Source organism: Balaenoptera musculus, chromosome 3 (assembly GCF_009873245.2).
Source record: "Balaenoptera musculus isolate JJ_BM4_2016_0621 chromosome 3, mBalMus1.pri.v3, whole genome shotgun sequence".
In the NCBI taxonomy this organism is placed as follows: Eukaryota; Metazoa; Chordata; class Mammalia; order Artiodactyla; family Balaenopteridae; genus Balaenoptera; species Balaenoptera musculus.
The window spans coordinates 92309175-92334090 of NC_045787.1; positions in this window are offsets into that span (position 1 = coordinate 92309175).

A 24916-nucleotide genomic window follows, 5' to 3' on the forward strand; every position below is an offset into this window, starting at 1 on the left:
TATCAGGAGAGTGTTGCTATTTACCTACTTGCGCAAATGCTTTAGGAGACAGTTTAGTGATATCTATTACTTCATGCAAATATAGCTAATGATTATAAATGCACTTTTATGGCCCACTCTGAAACTTAAAACAACATTTAGTAATTCAAACTTATAGGTGGCATCACCTGAGTTACTTGAATTTGGTAAATTTCTACTAGGGCTTCATCCATTTTTTTATTCTCTGGAAAGTTTTAGTGAAACTGAGTCCTCCTAAAACAAAGTTCTTCTGCCAAGTTATGATTAGCCTCTCTGTCCAAAACATTCTTCCTTTTTTTGTCCTGCACCTGTTCCCCTCAAGTTTGAGGAGAATCAAGGAAAAGAGGGGTTTGAAACCTTACAGGGCCCTCCCGGGTACAAAAGCCCCCCCCCACCATGTCCCCCATTTCTTGTTTGTAGAAAAAAAAAAAAGGCTTTAGTCTCTTAGGTCTTTCCTGAGTTCATGTGCCTGATGCACAGTGAGGCCAAACAAACCGAAACATTGGAGTTTGGAGCAGAGAAAGGTTTATTGCAACGGCCAAGCAAGGAGAATGGGCAGCTTGTGCTCGAAAGACCCTAAGTCCCTGATGGCTTTCAGGTAAGGGTTTTTAAAGACTGTGTTAGGGGGGAGGGTCGTAAGGTGTGTGATGTTTCTGGACTCTCGACTTGCTGGTTCCAACCAGTCTGGGGTCTACGTGATTGTGGTCAGTACGTGGTCACCATCCCCCACCCGGGTGGGGGTCTTAATTTCTGCAGAACAACTCAAAGTTATGTATCAGATTGTTATGTATATCCCTTCAGGAGGAACTAGAAGTCCTGTGACTCTGTTGTCCTGATCATTAACTGCTTGAGTCTGCTCTTTGGAACTTGGGGAAGGCCTAGGAGACTGAAGCCGTTTTTTTTTGTTTTTTTTGTTTTTATTCTGGAAACAAGAAAAAGGGTCCTGCCCAGATTTAGCAGGCAACTTTGTTTTGAACAAGTGTCAGTTTATTTTTGCTACTTCAAGAATTATTCTTGGATTTTAGAGATGAGGACATGTCCTCATCTTTTGCTTTCCTGGACAATTACTCACCAGGAAATGGTTGGTTTGATTCATCATAAAATTGCTGTCTGCTTCCATGAGTATGAGAGGTCCTACAAGGAGAAGGGCAGGCAACTCTTGTTTGATAATAGTCTCTTTTTGCCTTCTCTGCTTGTAAGAAGGCTAGGAGGGTTCTGTGACCTTCACAATGGTAGACATTCAGCCTGAGAAACAAGGGGAATAGAAAGAATGAGCACATAGAGCCAAGAGAGGAATTTAACTTCTCTTGATTTGTATAGGAGAGATCAGGACATGACTAAGCATATTAGGGAGGCTTGCTTAAAAGTAGCCTCAGAGCTGCACACCTAGGACTCAACTGGAGGCTTTCTAACCTGGTCACTTTTATACCTACACTGGCTGTGGCTACTCTGACAACCTCAGGAGCCATTTGAACAAGGCCTGAGCAGGGCATCCTGCATCTTACCCATTCTCCTACCTAACCCACTCCAACTGCTCTGGCAGTCCTCTGAATGCCTCAGCCTCTCTTCTTCTTATAGTAAACATGGTGAGGGTCGACAGCTTAGTCCTTAACACTTGGGAGTAACAAGCACCAGTGCCTGGTATACTATTTCTTCTATAACAGCAAAATGTTCTTGGGGGAAAACAACCTGCCTGTGAGATGACTGGACAGCAGTGATGCACTTAAGCCCATGAGGGTGTTTGTGAGTATGTGTGGACCCAGGCATCCAGAAAGGAGACAAACTTGGGGGCCTGGACGAAGTTAGACTTCACCTGTCCTGAAAGGGGTGGGAACATTGAGAGAAGTCACTGTGAAGAGGAGGGGAAGCTTTCTGGGTGGGAAGAACCACATGAACCATAACTGGGAATAGCAACATTATTAATATTCACTGAGCCCTCATATTGTACAAGGCACTGTGCCACATGTTTGTCATGTGTTACATCATTTCATCTCCACAGATAGGTACTGTTATCAGGAAAGAAGGAAGGAAGCTCAGGGAGGTGAACTGGCCTGCCTGAAGTCACAAAGGTAGTAAGTGGTGCAAAGAGGATGAAAGGCCGGTCCTGCATTGTATCATATATAGCTGGCCTGCACTCATAGGCTTTAGCTGGCATAACTGTACAGCTGTGGAACTAGAGAGCTGCTAAAAAGAAGGGCTTACTCTGTAGAGTTTCCCCACCCAGGTAAAAAAGAAAGTCATTGCCTCATGATTTCCAGGAGCCCTAGTGCTCTGGTGAGTTACTTGGAATTCATTCCCCACCACCTTCCCCAAACAATCACAGCACATCAGCACACCAAAAGTAGCACTCAGATGTACACACACACACTTATTATGCTGGAAACATTGATATGTGAAGCAAAGTTGTCCATATATACCTACTGTATAACCTTGGTCTGTAAAGCAAAATCCAAACCACGTTTTCCAGGCTCTGGATGATGGCATCCTTCTCACTTTCCCACACTTGGGAACATCTGGCTGTGCATCTCTCAGGCCCCCTCTGTTTTCTGCCTCTATGCCTTGAGCATTCTAATCTCCCCTCTTGGAACACCCTTCCTCCTCCTCTATGCCTGGTCACATCTCCCTTTTTTCCAAGCTCAATTGAAGATCTGCATGTTCTAAGAAGCTCTCAGTGTGGACTTATAGTCCACACTGACATCTTCCTTGCCCTCTCCAGTCCTTTTGAATGACATACAATACTTATTTTTCCAGTTTTTGAGAAGAGCAGAAATTGTCTTTGAAGTCTGTAGAGCTCCCAAAAGGCTTCAACCTGAAGCAAAAAGATTGTAGCCCAAATGTGCTATTTAGGTGGTCACGCTAAGGGAGAGAGGGGGGCAGGTTTACTGTCTCCTCATGTCTGGTATAGGGTTTGAAGACAGTTGAGCTGCTGGAGATAATCATCATATGCCATCAGGAGATGGAAAGTCACCAAGAGCACACACACACACAGGCAAAATTGTTTATTTACTCAGTAAGGAGTGTATAAGGAATCCATGGCAGGGAAGGTCAAAAGTACCTCTTCTAAAATGGACTTCATTTAGGGTAGTACTGCAGTCTTTGACCATTCATTAGCCAGGGAATTCTAGATTTTTAAAAGAAATCCCCAAACATTATAGAAATGGACCTGTTTTCTGAGGTTTCATTAACTTATACTTAAGTTCATTTTTCATGTGGAAAATAAGCTTCAGCCTTCAATATGATGAATTGTTTCCTCCTGTGTGACAATGGTGGAGGAAGTTAATTTACTGCTGCTGCAGTCATCTTGGTTTCTTCCTCTTTTATTCTGGGGCCGTTGTGATTAATAGGATTACACTGGAGTGATCACAGCTGCCTATTTGTTTATCCCATCACTGACGTCAGTGCTGATGCTCTTATTTCAGGATTCTCTTGGTTTTGAGACCTAGTTTGTCACGTTCATAATGTAATAACCTTTTGCTGTATCATCACCCCCATGGAATGTTGAACCGAGCTAAGTGAACTCTCAGAGTCATTCATGTTATGTGAATTTGGGTCATTTATTTGGAAAGTATTCATTGAGCACTGGTGGTGAGCGATATCTTACACGGTGCCAAGGAAATCAGGCCACTGCACTGGATGCAGTTGGGGGAGGCCACTTTATACTTTGGGAACCCAGTTAGTGGTAGAAAGTGAGTGCTAGGGTGCAGAGGTGGAGGTGAAATAACAAGTGAATGATACCTCACTTGGCCTTGGTCTCATCAATAATGAAGTAAATAGTAAATTAGACTAAATGATAATTATTTTCCATATTCAGATTGTGAGACATCTTGCCATTTTGTGGAGTGTCAAGAAATACAGACATATTAATTAAATTTAGTTTAACATAAACTAGGAGATATAAGTTATATGTGTATGTACATCACATGATTCAGGATATGGCATATTTAAAAGTATGAGTTACTGTGTCTGGGAGCAATACTACCCTTAGACTTGGGCAAGTGAGGCCCCACCTCAGGACCCATGCCTCAGGTGCCCTGTGCCTTGACTGTACTTTCCTTGAAATGTTCTAAATCCACGTCAGATGCCTGGCACTGTCCCAGGAGCTTTTAGTGCTATCTAGCCAGAATACCCTGAGCCTGGATTGGGACATGAGTGAGCCCCAGTCTCATTTTCTCCCATGTGGAGTATCTGTAGCCCTCCACCTCATATGATGGGTTGACCAGATATCCTGAGGCACTGTGGAACTTGTACTTATGGTATCATACCAGGGCTCCCTGGCTAGGCTCATATAAGTGGGCCCTGGTTCCAGAAGGGTAGCCTGGTGAGCTGATCATTCCTCCTAGCCAGTGCAGAATTTTTTTGTGAGCTCACACAAGATTGGACTGTCGGAATGAAGCTCACATCATCATTTTGAGTAACTTTCGCACATGTTGAACATAGGACAAGTTTAGGGCCCTGGGATACCTGTAGTCCACCAGTATCTCTTGGGCTTGAGCTATGTATAGGGACCCATGGATTGGCTCTTGCTTGTCCATATGATGGCTGAAGGGTCACCTCCATTCTCCTACACATGAGCACAGCAGGTTTGGAGGCAGGTATTCTTTACCCCTATCCCCTCCTGCTGGCACCCGTGAAGTTTCCCCATCTCCTCCATAGGCTCTACACCACATATTGGGTTGCCCCTGGTGGGCAACTGTGCCTATATCCTCTCAGGTATTTTGAGATTGTTGCTCTGTAGTGCCAATGAACCCTTCCATATGATGTCCTCTCTTGCCTTTGATCAATATGGTTGTGTCATGCTCTCCCAGGTTGCTGGACAAGGGAGAGGCCTTCCTTGCCCTAGTGTGGATGCTCCTTTTATCTTTCCCACTTGTGGCAGTGTGTGAAAGACAAGGGTGAGGTCAACACTGAGAAGAATCCCATTCTAGGGATGCTGTGCTTATGTCTTAAAGAGTTCAGAGAAGAAACAGGATTGGAGGATGTTTTATTTATGTCATACAGTTCTGTACAGTAAATTTAACATGACCAGAAAACAAATTGTCATTTGCATTTCCCTGTGTCTTTTATCTAAGACTTGCATTTATGGATATTGTGAGTGAAACACAATAAAAATTATTGTAAGAGTCATCAGGAGCCAGTATTCATGGGCAGCACAATGGATGATATAGTGTCAGGAGTAATGATGTATCCAGCATTAAATAAATGAAAGTAGGGAACTGCAGAGGCAAGAAGACCTACATTTTTCCAATATAAATTGGTTCTGAAGAGCCATGGCACAGTGAGTAATAATAACATTGCTACGTTTTTTATCACTGTGGGTGATATGATATTAGTCAAGAATGATGCATATGGCAATAAAGAACATGAATTGATGATTCCTGGACCCAAACAAGAAAAGCTGGTACCTGGACACTAAGAAACTTCACATGAACTGATTGGAAAATAAACCAATATGTATCTCTACCCATTATTCTATCTCTTCATCAAAAAATCATTATACCTTAGCTGAGCCCATAATTCTGTTTTACATTGTAAAAATAAACTTTCTAGTGTTAGAGAAGGGTACCAAAAATTTTTTTGCCAAAGGCCCCTCACACTCTAGGGATGGCCCCTTGGGAAGGGTATTTATTGGTGGTACACAGGAAACAAGCCCTCTGCACTGCCCATTGGAGGATTTGTGTTGAGCTTAGACTCAAAGCTGGAATTTACCCTCCCCAATAAAAAGGAGAGAAAGAAGAAGCACCCTACTTCTTGACAGGGAGAGGGAAAAAAAAGTGAGAAAAGTTGGGGACATGGAAGAGAAGCCTGTTGGGCTGCAGACATAGAAAGAGAAATTGCCCCTGGGGTGAGAAGTTACTGGCAACAGATATTAAGAATGTTGGAGGAAAGTAAACTCTTTTAAATGGAAGATGAAGTTCCTGTATTTTAAAATACATATGTATTTGGAGACACAGCATTGTCTCCATTTTCTGCAACTAGTAATTAAGAACTTTTGAGGACGTGTCCATTCATTGCAGGGCAGGCTTATGTGACAGAGAACAACTGAGAGATGTGGTTAAGGACTGCTTAAAATGGACAATGCAACACAAAGATAAATTCAGATTATAAGTAAACTAGGCAGCACTCTTATTAATTGAGGCCATGTTTTCTTTGTCCAGAGATCTGTTATATCTCTAATTCACTGTAATTTTCCAAGTAATTGTTGACAGATTCTTTAATCACATTTTCAGGCTCTTGTTATTTTGTTCATTGTTCCTCTATGCTTGGAGATCTGCATATATTCAAAGAAAGCAGATGGCATTCTTAGCATAGCCTCATCTATAATAAGATGAGTTCCAATACTTAGAGTTACACTGTCTTAATGCTTTTTTCAATTCAAATTAAAGGTTCCCTCATGTTGTTTTAGGCCTTTTTCTTTTTTGTCTTTGGTTTCTAGACACTTCCAGATTCATGCCACTCTGCTGTGTTTCTCCTAGTCTATGTGCTCCTACTTCCTTTAATAAATACCTGTAAAATGTTGCCCCCTCAGGGATTCCCTGTGAAGCCACACTGGTTTCTTGATATTTTTTACGTGTTCTTACTAATTAGAATTTTGGCTACACCAGGTTTTGTCAGTCACAAAGCTGCTTGTTCAAATCATCTGATCCTTAACTGCATTCTTTCCTTCCCAAGTTTTTGCAATAGACGTGTTGAAAAGTCTGTATGTTGGTAATCAAGGTGTCACAAACACCACGTGCATATTGTAGTTTGTAAAATACATACTGTGGGTATATATTTCATTGAATTCCCTCATTTCCTATTAGCTTGATCAGCTAAGATGCTTGCCATAAAAAAAGACAATATTGAGGCAAGACAGTAAGTAGATTGAAATTACCAAAGGGATAACTTCATAAAGTTGTTGGACATTCAAATAAAAGTAAAAGATAATGACCTTCAAATGACTCTTCATAAAAGAAGTTTTCCCCCAAGATCACAAATAATTCTTGAATACTGCTAACTTTTTTTCAGAAACCCAGAAAAGAAAAATCACAGAACAAACTTAAATGACTATCAGTTTAAAACAAGTAGGTACAGTTATAGGTCAACATATATAAACTCCATCATAATCACAATTCAAAAACCTACAATAGATACACAAAAACTAGAGAGAAAGGAACACAAACATAACACTAAGGAAAGTTATCAAATCACAAGAGAAGAGACTAAAAGAAGAGAAGAACTACAAAAGCAACCAGAAAATAAATAACAAAATGACAGCAAGCACATAACTATCAATAATCACTTTAAATGTCAATAGATTAAATGCTCCAATTAAAAGACATAGCCTGGCTGATTGGATAAAAACAAGCAAGACCCATCTATATGCTGCCTACAAGAGACTCACTTAGGGGCTAAAGAAACACACAGACTGAAAGTGAGAGGGTGGAAAAAGATATTTCATGCAAACAGAAATGAAAAGAAAGCTGGGGTAGCAATACTCATATGAGACCAAGTAGACTTTAAAACAAAGCCTATAATAAAAGATAAAGGAGAGCATTATATAATTGTAAAGGAACCAATACAAGAAGAGGATACAACATTTATAAACATATGTAATAATATGGGAGCCCTAAATATATAAAACATATATATATATATATGTTTTAAATATATAAAACAAATATATATAAAACAAATATAAAATATAAAACAAATATTAATAGACATATAGGGAGAAATTGACAATAATACATTAATAGTGGAGGACTTTAACCCCTTATTTACATCAATGGACAGATCATCCAGATGGAAAATCAATAAGGAAACAGTGCCCTTAAATGGCACATTAAACCAGTTGGGCCTTATATTAATTTACAGGACATTCCATCCAAAAGCAGCAGAGTACACATTCCAGGATAGATCACATGTTAGGCTACAAAACATGTCTCAATAAATTTAAGAAAATTGAAATCATATCAGGCTTTTTTTCCAACCATAATGGTATGAAACTAGAAGTTAATTATAGGAAGAAAAATGGGAAAAACGAAAACATGGAGACTAAACAACATACTACTGAAAAAAATCAATGGGTCAATGAAGATACCAAAGAGGAAATTGTAACATACCTTGAGATAAATGAAAATAAAAACACAACTTTCCAAAGTTTATGAGGCACAGGAAAAGCAGTTCTAAGAGGGAAGTTTTAAGTGATACAGGCCTACCTCAAGAAACAACAACAAAAAAATAAACAACCTAACCTACCATCTGATGGAATTATAAAAAGAACAACAAAGCCCAAAGTCAGCAGAAGGAAGGAAATAATTAAGATCAGAACAGAGATAAATAAAATAGAGACCTAAAAATGGTAGAAAAGATCAGTGAAACCAAGAGCTGTTTTTTTGAAAAGATAAAATTGATAAGACTATAGCCAGACTAATTAAGAAAAAAAGAGAGAGGACCCTAATAAAATAAGAAATGAAAGGAGAAATTAAAACTGATATCACAGAAATACAAACACTAATAAAAGAATACAACAAACAGTTATATGCCAACAAATTGGACAACCTAGAAGAAATGGATAAATTCCTAGAAGTACCCAAGCTTCCAAGACTGAACCAGGAGGAAGCAAATAATCTGAATAGACCGATTGGTAGTATTGAATCAGTAATCAGAAAACTCTCAACAAATAAAAGTTGAGGACTGGAAGGCTTCACTGGGGAATACTACCAAACATGTAAAGGAGAGCTAATACCTATTTTTCTCAAACTATTCCTAAAAGTTGAAGAGGAGGGAACACTCCCAAATTCATTCTACAAGGCCACCATTACCCTGATCACAAAACCAGGTAAAGTCACTACAAGAGGCCAATATCTCTGATGAATATGGATGCAAAAATCCTCAATAAAATATTAGCAAACTGAACTTAACAATATATAAAAAGGATCATACACCAGGATCAAGTGGGATTTATTCCAAGGATGCAAGGATAGTTCAATATCTGCAAATCAATCAATGTGATACACTAAATTAACAAATAGAAGTAAAAAAAAAAATCACATGATCATCTCAATATATGCAGAAAAAAGCATTTGACAAAATTCAAAATCCATTCATGATAAAAACTGAACAAAGTGGATATAGAGGGTACATATTGCAACATAATAAAGGCCATATGACAAACTCACAGCTAACATTAAAACTGAATGGTGAAAACTGAAAGCTTTTCCTTTAAGATCAGGAACAAGACAAGGATATCCACTCTCACCACTTCTATTTTGCATAGTATTGAATGTCCTAGCCACAGCAATCAGACAATAAAAAGAAAGAAAAGGTATCCAAATTGGAAGGAAAGAAGTAAAACTCACTATTTGCAGGTATCATGAGACTACATATATATAATCCTAAAGTCTCTACAAATAAACTATTAGAAGTAATAAAAGAATTCAGTAAAGTTGGAGGATACAGGATTAATATATAGAAACCTGTTGCTTTTCTATACACTAATCATGAACTATCAGAAAAAGAAAGCAAGAAAACAATCCTGTTTAAAATTGCATCAAAAAGAAAAAAATACCTAGGAATAATCTTAAGCAAGGAGGTGAAAGACCTATACTCTGAAAACTGTAAGACACTGATGCAGGAAATTGAAGATGATTCAAAGAAATGGAAAGATACCCTATGTTCCTGGATTGGAAGAATTATTGTTAAAATGTCCATACTACCCAAAGCAACCTACAGATTTAGTGCAACCTATTAAAATGCCCATGGATTTTTTGGGTTTATTTTTACAGAACTAGAATAAATATACCTAAAATTTGTGTGAAGCCACAAAGACCCCAAATTGCCAAACTAATCCTGAGAAAAAAGATCAAAGCTGGAGGTATCGTGATACCTCACTTCAGACTATACTACAAAGCTACAGTCATCAAAACATCATGGTATTGGCATGAAAATGGACACATAGATTAATGAAACAGGATAGAGAACCCAGAAATAAACCCACAGACATATAGTCAATTAATCTATGACAAAGGTGGCAAAATATATGAGGAGGAAAAGACAGTCTCCTTAATAAGTGGTGTTGGAAAAACTGGCCAGCTACATGTAAAAGGATGAAATTAGAACATTTTCTCACACCATATACAAAAATAAACTCAAAGTGGATTCAAGACCTTAATGTAAGACCAGAAACCATAAAACTACTAGACGTAAACGTAGGCAGTGTACTGTTTGACATAAGTCTTATCAATATTTTTTGGATCTGTATCCTCAGGCAAGGATGACAAAAACAAAAATAAACAAATGAGACCTAATTAAACTTAAAAGCTTTTGCACAGCAAAGGAAACCATCAACAAAATGAAAAGACAGCCTATTGAGTGAGAGAACACATTTGCAAATGATATATCTGACAAGGAGTTAATATCCAAAATATATAAAGTGTGCATACAACTCAATATCAAAAAAAAACAACTCAATTGAAAAATTGACATTTTTCCAAAGAAGATATACAGGTCAAAAAACAGGCACATGAAATGATGCTGAACAGCACTAATCATCAGGGAAATGCAAATCAAAACCACAATGATACATCACCTCACACCTGTCAGAATGGCTATCATCAAAGAGATAACAGACAATAAATGCTGGAGAGGGTGTGGAGAAAAGGGAACCCTCTTGCACTGTTGGTGGGAATGTAAATTGGTGCAGCCACTATGGAGAACAGTGTGGAGGTTCCTTAAAAAACTAAAAATAAAACTATCATATGATCCAGCAATTCCAATTCTGGGTTTATGTCTGAAGAAAATGAAAACATTAATTCAAAAAGATACACACAATCCAATGTTCACCACAGCATTATCCAATGTTCACCACAGCATTATTTACAATAGCCAAAATACGGAAGCAATGTAAGTGTCCATCAACCGATGAATGGATAAAGAAGAAACACACACAGACACACACACACACACACGCACAGGAATATTACTCAGCCATAAAAAAAAGAATGAAATTTTGCCATTTGTGACAACATGGATGGACCTGAAGGGTATTATCCTTAGTGATGTAAGTCAGAGAATGACAAATAATGTATATTTTCACTTGTATGTGGAATCTAAAAAATGAAATGAGTGAATATAACATAACAGAAACAGATTCAGATATAGAAAGCAAACTAGTGGTTACCAGTGGAGAGAGGGGTTGGGAGAGGGGCAAGTTAAGGGAAGGGGATTAAGAGGTACAAACTACTGGTATAAAATAAAAAGACACAAGGATGTAATGTATAGCACAGGGACTACAGCCAATATTTTGTAATAACTTTGAGCATAACCTATAAAAATATTGAATCACTGTGTTGTACATCTGAAACTAATATAACATTGTAAATCAACTATATGTCAATTAAAAAAAAAACAAAACACATGATCCTCTGCCCCCTGAAATTTACTGTGGACAGTGAAGTAAGGGACATTGTGGGTGCCATTGGAGAATATCTTGGATTAGCCAAAAAATTCGTTTGGGTTTTTCATAATATGTTATGGAAAAACCCGAACGAACTTTTTGGCCAATCCAATAGATTATTACAAGGAGAAACTATAACCTCAAATAACTCCCCTGTCCCACCCACAGTTACCTGTGGGACCTCATCTCCTATTATTCTCCACCTTGCTCTCTCTGCCCCAGTCACAGTGGCCTCCTCCCTGATCCTTAGCAAACACTCTCGCTTAGGGAATCTTCAATCACTGTTTCCCATATTTTGGATATCCTTCTCCCAGAAGCCTGCATAGTTTGACTCCTTACTTCCTTTCAGTCTCTTCAGTGCAATGTGGCTTTTCTTCCCTGGTGGCATTTCTTCCCAAAAATGTCACACACCTCCAACACACACACAATTTCTATTTGTTTTCTCCGCTTCATTTTTCTCCTCAGCATTATCACATCTATTATCATAAATATTTCATTTGTCTAGTTATTTACCTTTCTGCTTCACGAGCTGTAAGCTTTGGACAATGAAGATTTTTTTTTTCTGTTCTGATTACTTCTGTATCCCCAGCACTAGAATAGTACCTGGGACGTAATGGGCCCTCAGTAGATATTTGTTGAATGAATAAATAAGACTTCAACTAAAAGGGACAATTGGTTACCTAGAACTTTGCTGTAATCTATTTATACTGGAGAAATAGTGTCTTAATAGAATATGTTAACCTTAGGGATTTGTTATTTAAAAAAAAACCCAAATCAAAGTTTTATACCCTCATCATAGATATTAGGCAAACGAACAACAAGCAGCTGTTAGCTACCTCTTTAAAAGTCATGCTAAGTGATCTGGCACCTTTCTTGGGAGAATGGGACCACTTTCCATTATGTTGTCTCAGAATCTCAGCTGCAATCGAGGTAGATATTTCCACTTTTATATCCTGTTACATTAGGATTAATGTATTTTAAAATTCATTCTAATGAACATTACTAGCTGTAAACTGAATGAAACAGTGAAAATGAAATTGTAGACAATATTGCTTTCCAAATATATTTTGAAATAAATAGGAAAGATGTTTGTTTCTGTTCCCTATGCCTTCTACTCTACAGCTTCCTGGAAAGGGAAGGACTCACATGTTTGATGGTTTCTCTGTTTCTCTGAATTTGCCTCATAATCAGCTGCAGTCTTGAAGTCAACCCAGAGTCTGCTTGGCTCATCTTAATAGCAATTGCCTTTGTTGAACAATTACCATGTGCTGGCTCTGGTTTTAAGCCCTTTATGCGTAATGACTAGTAAGTCATACACGAATCCTGTGAGTTAGGAAATACTATCACCCAACTCTTCAAACAGGATTCTGAGGTTCAGAGAGTTTAAATCACTTGTTCAAGTCACAGATCCATTAAGCAGAGCCAAGGCAGACTCCAAACTGCAGTGGAAAAGGTACCATATTATGAGCCACAGTATCTGGTTCAAATCCTGCTTCTGCATCTATCTATGCCTGTGGACGTGAGGAGATATTTATAACTTCCCAGAACATCAGGGCCACGTCTGTTAGTGAGAGATTTGAGAGGTGGGCTAAAAGTAACAATTCAAGTGTGTTTAAACCTAGTTAGAAATGTTTGTTTGATATGTGGACTGAGTAATCCAGATATAGTTTTTGGTGACTTACTAATTAAAATTCAGGACTTTTAAAATATAGAGTTCCCACTATAGAAAATGAAAAATGATTGTATCAGTTTCCTAAAGCTGCCATGACAAAGTATTGATACCACAAACTGGGTGGCTTAAAACAACAGTTTATTGTCTCACTGTTTTGGGGTCTAAGATCAAGGTACTGCCAGGGCCATTCTCCCTCTGAAACCTGTAGCAGAATCCTTCCTTGTCTCTCCAAGCTTCTAGTGGCCCCAGGCATTCCTTGGCTTATACCTGCATCTCTTCTGTCCTCTATCTTCCTCTGGCCTTTCCCCCTGGATCTCATCACATCGTCCTCCCCAGTGTGTGTCTGTCTCTGTATACAAATTTCCCCAAATTTTATAAGGATAGCAGTCATACTGGATTAGGGTCTATTCTAATTACTTATTTTAACTTGTGTAAAGATCCTATTTCCAAATAAGGTCACATCCTGTGGCACTGAGGGTTACAATTTCAACATTTCTTTTTAAGAGACACAACTTAACCTATAACAGTGATTCTATTGACATGTTCTCTTTGCGACTCATGTCACGTTTAGGCCTTGGTGCTTTGTTTAGAGTCTGCCTGCTTTCCCTCAAAGGGATGCTTAACATTAAATCTATCTGGATTCCTTACTAAGGTTACTTTCTGTCTAATACTTAAAAATAGAAAATCAAATGAAAAAGTCTCAAAGGCAGTTCTAGTAAATCTAAATTTTATTTGAACTTTCTTAAGTTCATTGATTTCCCCCAAGTCTATTCCAGATACAGGGTAATACTTAATTTCCCTCCCTCGGTAAAGTAATACTGTGTGATTTTCTAGTTAAAAAGTGTCTTTGATTGTGCTATGCTACGTGTATTAGGCAGGGTCCTAGCTGAAAACAGCTGGCACATGCAAAGTGAGATAATTCAAGGAGGATTTAATAAATGATAATCTACAATGGCGAGGGTTTGGTGTCCTGGGCTAACAATAGCAGATCAGTTACCACCACTAGATCCGAGGGAAGGAGATGAGCAGTTAATGGAAAGAGTAGTAATAACTTTGATTGGGGGACCTGGGAGAGAGCAAGGAAAACAGGTACCCTAACCTTACTCTCTTAGGTTCTTTCCTAACCTCTGCTGTGGCTCTCCATTAGCCAAGCCCAACTGGAATCCAGAGTAAAAGAGAACCTTATGATGTAGTCCATACATGTCAGGTCAGCACAGAGGTTGGAGAAAGATGGAGAGCAGATATGAGTGCATTAGAAGATGTCTAGCACAGCTAGACCCTTCTGCCTCTCAAGTATCCACTCTTTTTCCTTCCTCTGGTTGAAAACCTAACAAAGGTGTTGCAAGAAATTCCCTCAACTATCTTAATTAGGGATGATGGCAATGGTCATTCTCTTACCTAAACATTAGATGCCACTGATGCTCTTCATATAAGATAGCAAGAAGAAAAAGGGAAAGAGGGCTAGAGATACAATTTAGTGATGTAAAACATAGCTGCTAAACTCCCTGATCTGGTAGGTGGTTACACAAAGTTCTTCCTTACTAATCATAGCTGTCTTTTTCTACCATCCATTTCATGTTCCTCTTACCTCTGCTACAAACTCAGCTGGATGATGTTCTTTATCTAGTTGGTGACCCAATTCTTTATTCCTGTAGGATATGAGTTTTCAGTGGTCTTATTTATGTTAGATCACCGTGGTTTCTCACTAACCACTAATATTGGACAAGGAGAAACTCAGAGATGACCCAGTGAATTCCCTGGGTTTCACACGTAGTCCTCCATTGTATGGTAGTAACCCAATAATCATGGCCAGTGTGGAGACCTGCTTCTCAGACTGTTGGCTTGGTAGCATGAGGGACACAAAATGATTGCGGGGGCATTCTGTTTCCACTTTGTTTTCCATAACTTGGTTCCCAGGTAGAATCATTGCTTCTGTGGACCCTAGGACCTCCAAATGTATCAAGCCCAAAGTTTTTCAAGAAGGTTAATAGATATGATTGTGAGAGTAGTCATTCTCACCTCCACTCTTGTTCCCAGCCCCATTCATTCTGGCAGGAGTTGGAGGGGAGACAGCACTAAATATCAGCTGTTGATTTACAGCATATACATTGTAAATCATGTGGGACATCCCCCTGGCCTTACTGTCGAGTATACCAGCTCCTGCCATCATTTAAGAATGCAAGGTTGTTGCTGCTTACAATTTTGTTATTTTTCTGATATCAAGTTTAATAAATGTGTTCTTTAAATTTGTTTTACATGCTATACATATTTTTTTCTTTTGTTTTACTTTTATGTAAATAGCTCTAATTTTTTTCTGTTTGTTTATCCTTGATGGGTGTAGATTTACTCAGATCTATAGTCTTTTTAAGAATAGAGTGGTATATTTTCCTTAGCTTTCTTTCCTGGTTACTTAGGTGCTAGTAGAACTTAAGCAGGATGAGAAAGTGTGAGCTCATGCAATTATTTAATTCATCCAGGAAATTGAGGACCATGGGAGGAAATAGAGGCTTTAGATCTGCCTGTTGGAGCTACTCAAATAGGATCCAGCTTTCTCTTTCTTGTCTACCAAACTTTGAGTCTACTGCTCAGTTCCAGTGGATTAGCATCCTGTAATTCTGCTTCTTTGACTATATACCACACCATTTTGCCATCTCAGCTTTGTAGATTTACTGCCACTTCTGACTTGCAGAGGTGGATGTAGATTTAGTCTGTTTCTGGGCCTACGGTCCACCTGGATCGCCTTATCTAGCTTTGCTTCTCTTCATCTCTACCCACTACGTAAGAAAGCTATATACTTTCCAGCATTTGCCTTTCACAGTCTAGAAGTTACACAATCCATGCAGGTATATTAACCAATGTATACTTGGTTATACATTTATAACCAAGTATAAATTCAGAGAACCTCAATTCCCTGCATGTGAGAGACAAACACCGTGTGTGTATGTGTGTGTGTGTGTGTGTGTGTGTATATATATATATATATATATATATATAGGTTTTCATATAAGTCCATGTATAACAGTCATTCAAAAAAGCCCAGTGCTTTCAGGGAGATCAGCTCGGTGCTTTGTGACCACCTAGAGGGGTTGGATAGGGAGGATGGGAGGGAGACGCAAAGAGGGAGGAGATATGGGGATATAGGTATATGTATAGCTGATTCACTTTGTTATACAGCAGAAACTAACACACCATCGTAAAGCAATTATACTCCAATAAAGATGTTAAAAATTTCTTTTTAATTTATTTTAAAAAGCAACAACAACAACAAAAATCTCAGTGCTTTGATCTGACTACTCTAGTTGCCTTGAATAGGTCAGTGAGTTTGGCCTCAGTCTGGGATAAGCTTCAGACTATGGCAAGTGAGTGACTTTAATTTTCTGGGTCAAAAATAAAACTGTGAACATCTGGAAATAAATGGAAAAACCTATATGGTTTCCCAAGCAGGATTCTTACAATGACGTATTTAAATCCTGTCCAATGTACTTTACTTTTCTCTTCACAAAATTAATGAACTAGGTATGGCTAATACATGCAAAATTCTTAATGTCTAGTATCTTGATTTTTAGAGACGCATAGACTCTAATGTTTCATTATTATTTCGAATTGTCTTGATGGAGCCTGGCAACATAGATTGAAATGGCTAAAAGACCATAAATAAAGCATAATGATAAACAGCGAAGCTTCACATTCAGTGCCATAAAAATTAGTCTTAGATAAGTTCTTGTTTAATATCTTAATTTATAATTTATTACGCAGGAGAAATGGCTTGCTAAAGAAATTCACACAAGCTGGCATATTTTGCATCACAAAAAGTCTAAGAATTGACCATAATTGTTGAAGGTCATACTTAGCTCATTATGATCAGACTGTTCTAAAAGATGCATGAACACTGATGATCTATTGAAAGGGACCTTTTACACACCCTGATCTAAGCGGGAAAGTAAGATTCTTTTTTTCATATTCCCTTGATGCCTGGTACTGATTAGGATATTTCAAAACCAGACAAACTAAAAAAAAATAAAAACACTTCGTGGTTTGACTACCTTTACCTAAATTTAAGAAGAATAATTGATGAACTTCTATCTCATTTGTGCATTATTTGGAGTCTGATAATTATCTCACTCTTTTATTTATAATCGATTCCAATTAGACTTTTTTAAATTTCTGGGATAGATTCCTCTATCATTATTTTAGAGCCACTAGAGGTATAACGTAACCTTGACAGTAGACTAATATAGCCCAAGGTATTTTATTTTTATGATTCTTTTTGTACCATGTGATTTATCTGCCATTTTACTTTTCAAATACCTTCTTGAACATTATGATTGTAATAGGAATAGGAGTTTTACTTTGTGCAGGCACTGACTAGATTTGATTTGCTCTTTTGGTTGTAATTATTGATGTTCCTTGTAATTACTTGTTTGTGGAATAAAGGTTGGGGGCACTCAACTCCACATGTTGTCTGGACTGTTAACAACCCCTGTACCACAGAGAAATCCAGGAAAGCAAGTGCTACACTGCTCACTTCTCTGTGAGCCTTGGTTATTGAGACACGAGTCCCACAGCTTCCACAGGGGCTGTTAGAGTTTTCATCCTCTTGGTGACCTCTCTGGTGTCGCTTTGTGATCTCTGAAATCTGACGCAGGATTAGCTAAACAAAACTCAGATCTATATATGGGGAATTAGATTGTAAATAAGTGAAGATCTTACCAGTTATAGGAAAAAACAAATGTTTAACATTAATACCGTATTTATTCAGGTTGTCAACGCCTACCCTCATTATATGCATCTTTACCCTGTGAGGAGTCTATTGGTATCTTATTGATGGTTAAAAATGCATGTTGATTCTATTTTGTTTTTATCATTGCACAAGGAGGTAGCCAATATATATCCAGTTTGTCATTACACAGAAACGGTTTCTCTAATCTGCTCATTTTGACTCCATTTGAGGATTATAACTGCCTAATTATACAACTTTATTGCCCCTGTCCCATATTGACTGGATGTAATCCATAAGGAGGTCTTTGCTCACATTTCCATATGGCAAGCGAGCCATATGTAGGCTGCTCACAGTTTGCTAAATTCCTCTTGAGATACTCTTTTTACCAGCCTCTCTTCCCACCCAGTGCTGGAAGAGGCTCAGGGCTGAGCCCTCCTCTTTGCTCCTCTTTCTCCAGGTTAGTTACCCTACCCTGGGATGGAATTTTTCTTACCATCTTATACAGCAGAAATTTCATATCCTATGGGTTTACAGTAAAACCATATGCTCAGTCCTCTTAGCTTTGGTTCTTCATATTTATGAGGAAATTTTTAAATCTAGAGACCTTTTTTTCTCTTTTAAGTATATGGTTCTTGTCATTGAAAGCTTGACTTTTCAGCTGTTTTTTTCTGAAATGGGCTCCAAGACCCGATTTTGCAATACTTTTCCTTTGCACTCCAGCCATGGTAGTCCTAATCTTCCTGAAAGCAATGAGTGTCTCTTGCCGAATAGAGGGAAAGCCAAAAGCAAGGAAATGTGAAAAAGTAAAGTACACTATTCAATGTTTCCCTACCCTGGAATAGTGGGAAAAGCATGGAATTTGAAGATTTCTGGTTAAAGATAGGCCATGAACACATTTAGTTAACACACATGAATGTACTTTCCAAATTATTGCCTAAAACCCCAGGAAAAAAAAAAAAGTAGAAGGATTTTTTTTAAGGTATAAGATAGAGATGGAGAAGAGAGGCAAGAACGTCAGTAATATTTTAGAAATAATAAAAAGATTTTGCGGATCTGAGAGAGCTGACTCTTAAGCCATCATAGAGAAACACTTAATGTACCTTGATTTGCACAGCAAAGCCCGAATATGCTAAAGAACTGGTAGCCCCAGATACCTCAGCAAGTGAGGGTGAAGGTGGGGCTAAATCAAGAGGGTTGGCTGAAAGATCCTTAAAGAAGCAATTTCCCCCTTTCATCCAACACTGCCCCTACTCCAGCCCATCAGAAAGTTGGAGATTTTTCTCTGTAGATAATAAAGCATATTTTTCTCAGTAGATAATAAGCCAGGTGTTGCTGAACTGGGCACATATAAGAAAAGAGAACCAAACTGAAACAGGGGTATTAAATGAAAGGTTACACCTGAATGTTAAGGCCTCCCCACCCCTGTCCTCTTTTCCCACTGTGCTTCCAAAAGTCGAGTAATTAGAAGACGATTTTCTGGGATTTCCAACAAGCCTAAGAGAAAATATTTAAAGATACTGCCACTCAGCCATAAAAAAAGAATGAAATAATGCCACTTGCAGCAGCATGAATGCAACTAGAGGTTATAATACTAAGTGAAGAAAGTCAGAAAGAGAAAGACATATACCATATGATATCACTTATATGTGTAATCTAAAATATGACACAAATGAACCTATCTATGAAACAGAAACAAAATCAGGGACATAGAGAATAGACTTGTGGTTGCCAAGGGAGAGGGATGGAGTGGGAGTCTGGGATTAGCAGATGCAAACTATTACATACAGAATTGTAAACAACAAGGTCTTACTGTATAGGCACAGAGAACTATATTTAATATCCTGTGATACACCATAATGGAAAACAATATGAAAAAGAATGTATATATATGTACAACTGAGTCACTCTGTTGTACAGCAGTAATTAACACAACATTATAATTCAACTATTCTTCAATAAAAAACAAATTTAAAAAAAGATACTGAGAACAGGGTTTCTTAAATGAAAAAGGCTAGCCAGATTCCTGTATGGAAAGACTATGGTCGAGTGGCCCACAGAATTTTCAGTCAGTGTTTCAGATATAAGTGGATAGGTAACAATGAACACATACTCGATGAAGTGTCTAACATGGAAGAGATTAAAGCAAACAAAACAGAGACTTATCATGAAAATGAAAGCTTCAAAAAATTAATCATTAATCTTCTCAGAAAAACGATTGTATCTGTGAAACAAGAACAAGATCCATTTTTAAAGGAATATTCAGAGAAAAACTCTTGGAAATTAATATATACATATGGAAAATTGAAAAGAGAAGTAAGTTTAGAAATTCAATAGTGAAGATTCAACATCTGAATAATAAAACTTCCAGAAAGAGAGAACAAAAAATGGAAGGAAGGAAAATATTAGCGAATTAATTCCAGAAAAATCCCTGAAGTTGAAGAAATGAATTTCCAGATTGAAGGGGCTGATAGAGTTCCCAGAACAATAGATAATAATAGACTCAGACCAAGGCATAACATCATGAAACAGAACTCCGGAGAGAAACAGGAGATCCTAGAAGTATCAAGAGGGGTGGGGTGGTGATTGTAACATATAAAAGATCAGAAATCAGAGCATCCTTGGAGTTCCTCGCAGCAGCACTGAAAGTAGGAAGACAGTGGAGTGAAGACTTCCAAATTTCTAGGGTAAACAAAGTTCAACCTAAAGTTGTATACTCAGCAGAACCATCAGTTATGTATGAAGGAAGTCTAAAATATCTTTGGACATGCAAAGCCTCAAAAACTTAAGTCCCAAAATCTCTTTCTTGGGAAGCTGCAAGAGGAGTTTCTTCACTAAAATAAGAGAATACGTGAAGAAAGAGGAATTAATGGGATTCAGGGAATAAGGAATTCAACTCAAGGAAGAGATGAAGAGAATATTCAAGTTGATTGTGAAAAGAATGCATAGGGTGAGGACTGTGTCCAGTATAGAGGGCAAGCATCTGAGAGTGAAGCAGGTCAGAGAGCTTTGGGAGAAATGTCTCCAATAAAGGAAACATTAAAAAAAAAAAGCCTGATGTATTTAGATACATTGAAAGATTTAGAGAATAGGAGAAGAGTTTATAAACACGTTACTGTTAAGCACATGGGGAACGACAAGTTATTAAATCTGAAGAAAACAAGTTGTGCAAGAAATCAAATTCCTACTTAGCTACAAATATTAAATAGACATAATAATGTCAACCCTGAATACAGTATATTACTATTTGAAAAGGATGGAAGAGGAGGGCAGTATGGAAGTGGTGGACATATGGAAATAGTAAAAGAGTGGTTGATTCTCCTCTTTCATTGTGGAAAGCCAACAGTTAATCTGTCCCCTCGCCTGCCCCTCCTGACCTCCGCAATCAAGTGGTACACTGTAAAAAGGAGTATTTAGTGATGTGGAGGTAAATACCAAAAGAAAAAGCTCAAAGACTTATAAGCAGTTAACTATGGGCAGCTGGAAATGGTGGAAAGTAGACTAATGATTTTCATAATAAGCCCTTTAGAACAATGTAATATCATACTTAAAACTGTGTCTATCATTGATTAAAACAAACTTGATTAGAAACAGAAAGAAACAGCATGGGATTAGAACTAAAATTATTTTCCAATCACAAGTCTCTTTTTTTACTGTGTGACTTAATCTCTCTGAGCCCCCCTTTCTTCAACAAGGAAAGTCATGACTAAACGAGATAATTTATGTAAAGCATTAATTATAGTAAGTGCTAGCCATAAGTGAGCTTTAGTAAATGGCAGGCATTAAACTCTTATTTATATAAGCCTCTAAGCCTCTGTGGAGGAAACTTAGGGTTATCAAGATTCAATAACTTTTCCAGTCGCACAGCTAAAAAACATAACAGCCACATTTGCCTGAGAGAGTCTGAGCTCTGAGCCCACATTTTGCTACCACACTGCCTTCTCTTTCCTACTTTTCCTTGTAGGTAGAAACTACTTCTGTTATCTTTATTCCAAACGGTGCCAGATTCATAATAGACAATATTTGAATTAATGTTATTAGACTGTGATAACCCATTCTAATTTACATAATAGAGATGAAAGTATATTCAAAGTATACTACAATACACTTCATTTTAAAAAATAAATAATAGTCAACCCATCCCAAGCTTGTTAATATATGTCAGAATTTTTTTTTTTTTTTTTAATTCTGTGGCAATTCTTCTTCAGGAAGGGTTCCATAGTGTTCGTGCCCTTATTCCCCAGTTTCTGTCCTGGGCACACGGGAGTCCTTCATACACACACCACAGAGGGGAACATAGAGTAGATACTGTATACACAATTTTGTGTTGACTTGAAATAAACCAATTGCATAGGTATTATCCTGGATGAGAAAGTTGTCAAGAAGGACCTAAGAGTAGATTAAATAATCCTTTGCATAGCATCATGAAGCCTAAATAAAATATGATAGTTTGTTTTATGTATAGAAATAATATGACATAGGACAGGGTGGTAATAATTCTTAACTAATTCTTGGAGACATGCAGCATGCTAAGTACTATTAAGTTCTCATCTCCTCATTAACTCTAGAAATCTAGAAGGGATCAGAAAAGGACAAGAATGATAAGGAGCTGGCAAAATGATTTATGAGAAAAGATTAAGATAATTAAGAAAAACTTGGATGAATAGTGATGAAGAAATGTAATATTATTGCATATCTGGAAAACGAGAATACTAGAAAAAAATTGGGGAGAAACAGTAGGATGAGTCATTATAATGACAATACATTTAAGTTTGCTGTTTTTAAATCAATTGCTATAAAGGGTATGTGGAAACATTAAAGAATATTTTAAATGGAACTATGTTAAATATAATCTTCCAGAGAACAGAATTCTAGGAAAATAAACCAACTTATTGCTTCCGTCTTGGTTGTTTACTATAGATGGTCAAAACTGGCAATAACCCTCCCAGTTAACTTTAGTTAATTTTTTTACCATGTTAATATTTGACTAAATTTATTTCAAAATATTTAATGTTTTTCAGACACATGGAAAAAATTTCAAACCAGATATTTAAACTTTGCAGCTTATTATTAGAAAACAGATTGACTTTGAATCCAGCACACATTCTGTTGGTTTTATTTCTCTAAAATAAAGTCGTTAATGTACTCTATATCTCAAGAGAATATTTTGTTAAGTATATTTGTTGTCTTTAGTCACTTGTCTTATCTATGACAAATTATGACAAGGAATCTGAGTAGTAGGAGGGCAGGACATGTATCTATTTCATTTACCATTATATCTCCAGTATCTAGCACAGTTCTTGGTACCTCAAAGTATGTAATACATATTTTGAGTAAATGAATATATATATATATCTGTAATGGACATTCCATCTGTTCATTTTTATCGAGTGAGAAAATAAGGTTTTCTTAAGGTTGTATATGCTTCTCTTCTAATTGGGTGGAGGTCATAGGTTTAGTAACCAAATGTGGAATCCAAATTCTTGTTTCCCCTTGGAGTTAGAAGTTGGGATCCATATTTTTTAGATGAATAGCCAGTAATGCTATTATTAACTTGATCTATTCCTCCATTCTACCTCCATGTGGAGCAGTGGTTCTCTCAACCCTGAACGAGAAACTTTAAGAAATACAATGTCTGGGTTCCACTCTATAACTGGTGAACAGATTCTCTGGGCATGGGAGCCAAGCATCTGTAAGGGAGGGAAAGGAAGAGAGGGAGGAGAGGAGTACTATCGATGAAGCCAAAGCAGAAGCAGGAGGAGAAACACAGATCAGAAGCTACCAATTTTCAGTTTTGTTTCTACATTTTCCTCTATGAACTTTAATTTATTGAAGGGTTTTTATTTGATTTCTGGACACACTTTATGACAGTTTTACCACTGGTAAGGAGAGTTCCCAAAGCAAAGGAAATAAATACTGTAGATTCTACATCAGAAGTTCTGCCTGCCCTCATATCTATTTTATATGCTTAACTCAATTAGTTGGGCTACTGTATTATTACTTGAAACATACAGTATCCTATGGTAGACACAGTGTATTTAATAACTAAACCTTTTATGTGGCAGTCTCCTTATTCTTCACCTCCTAACTTGGAATTTTCTCTCTTACTTGGCTGGAATATATCTTAAAGTACTTTTCAAGAGGACATGTGTGCAGTGTTTCTTCTGCATCCTTTGCTTATGTGAGAATTTTATGTTGTTTTCACATATTAATAAATGATTTGATAGGAAATTTCTGGTAAAACTATTTTTACTGAGGACTCTAAATTTTCCAATGTCTTATGGCATTGCGTGTTGTAAGGAAGTCTGAAATGTGCCTGGCTTCCTCTTCAACTCCCACTCTTTTAAAATTTGAAAAACAAAGGAACGCACACACATGCACACACCATGAGAAAGTGAAACACACCCACATTTCATGTGTCATTTTTGGGGGACCACACACCTCCAGAGCTTATTGTAGAGGTTAAATAGATATTATAGCAATAACATAATAAATCCTTTTAATATATACTATATAATAATATATGATACATATTATAGAAGTTAAATAATATGGCATTTATTTTTCATGAACTTTCCCTATGCTTATACGGCCATATCTACACATTATATATATATTTGTACATTTATTTTTTTTAAATCATAAGTCTTTCTACATATTGATCAACTAGTTGCTTTTTAAATTTAGTAATGTTATTTACTTTGTTTTAGATCAGTTCATTTAGCTGTTCATGTAGAATATCCACAATTAAATGAAAATACTCCTGTTTTACAACTATATATTTAGATGAGACCAGATTTCTTTTTAACATGCTTCAATCAAAGCAATGTATTTCAACAGACTGAATACAGAAACATACAGGAAAACCAGTTGTTTTCTCTTAAGTCAGACATTGAGATTTGCAAAACATGTAAAACAATGTCAGTCTGCTTGCTAACTTTTTTTTTGTTTTACAGAGCAATTATTTTTCATATAAATGTTATTTGTCTTCACATAAAATAGTTTTCTCATTATTATTTTAAAATGAATTAATAAATGCATATTTAAAAGATTTCTTGGTTTTAATTTCCTA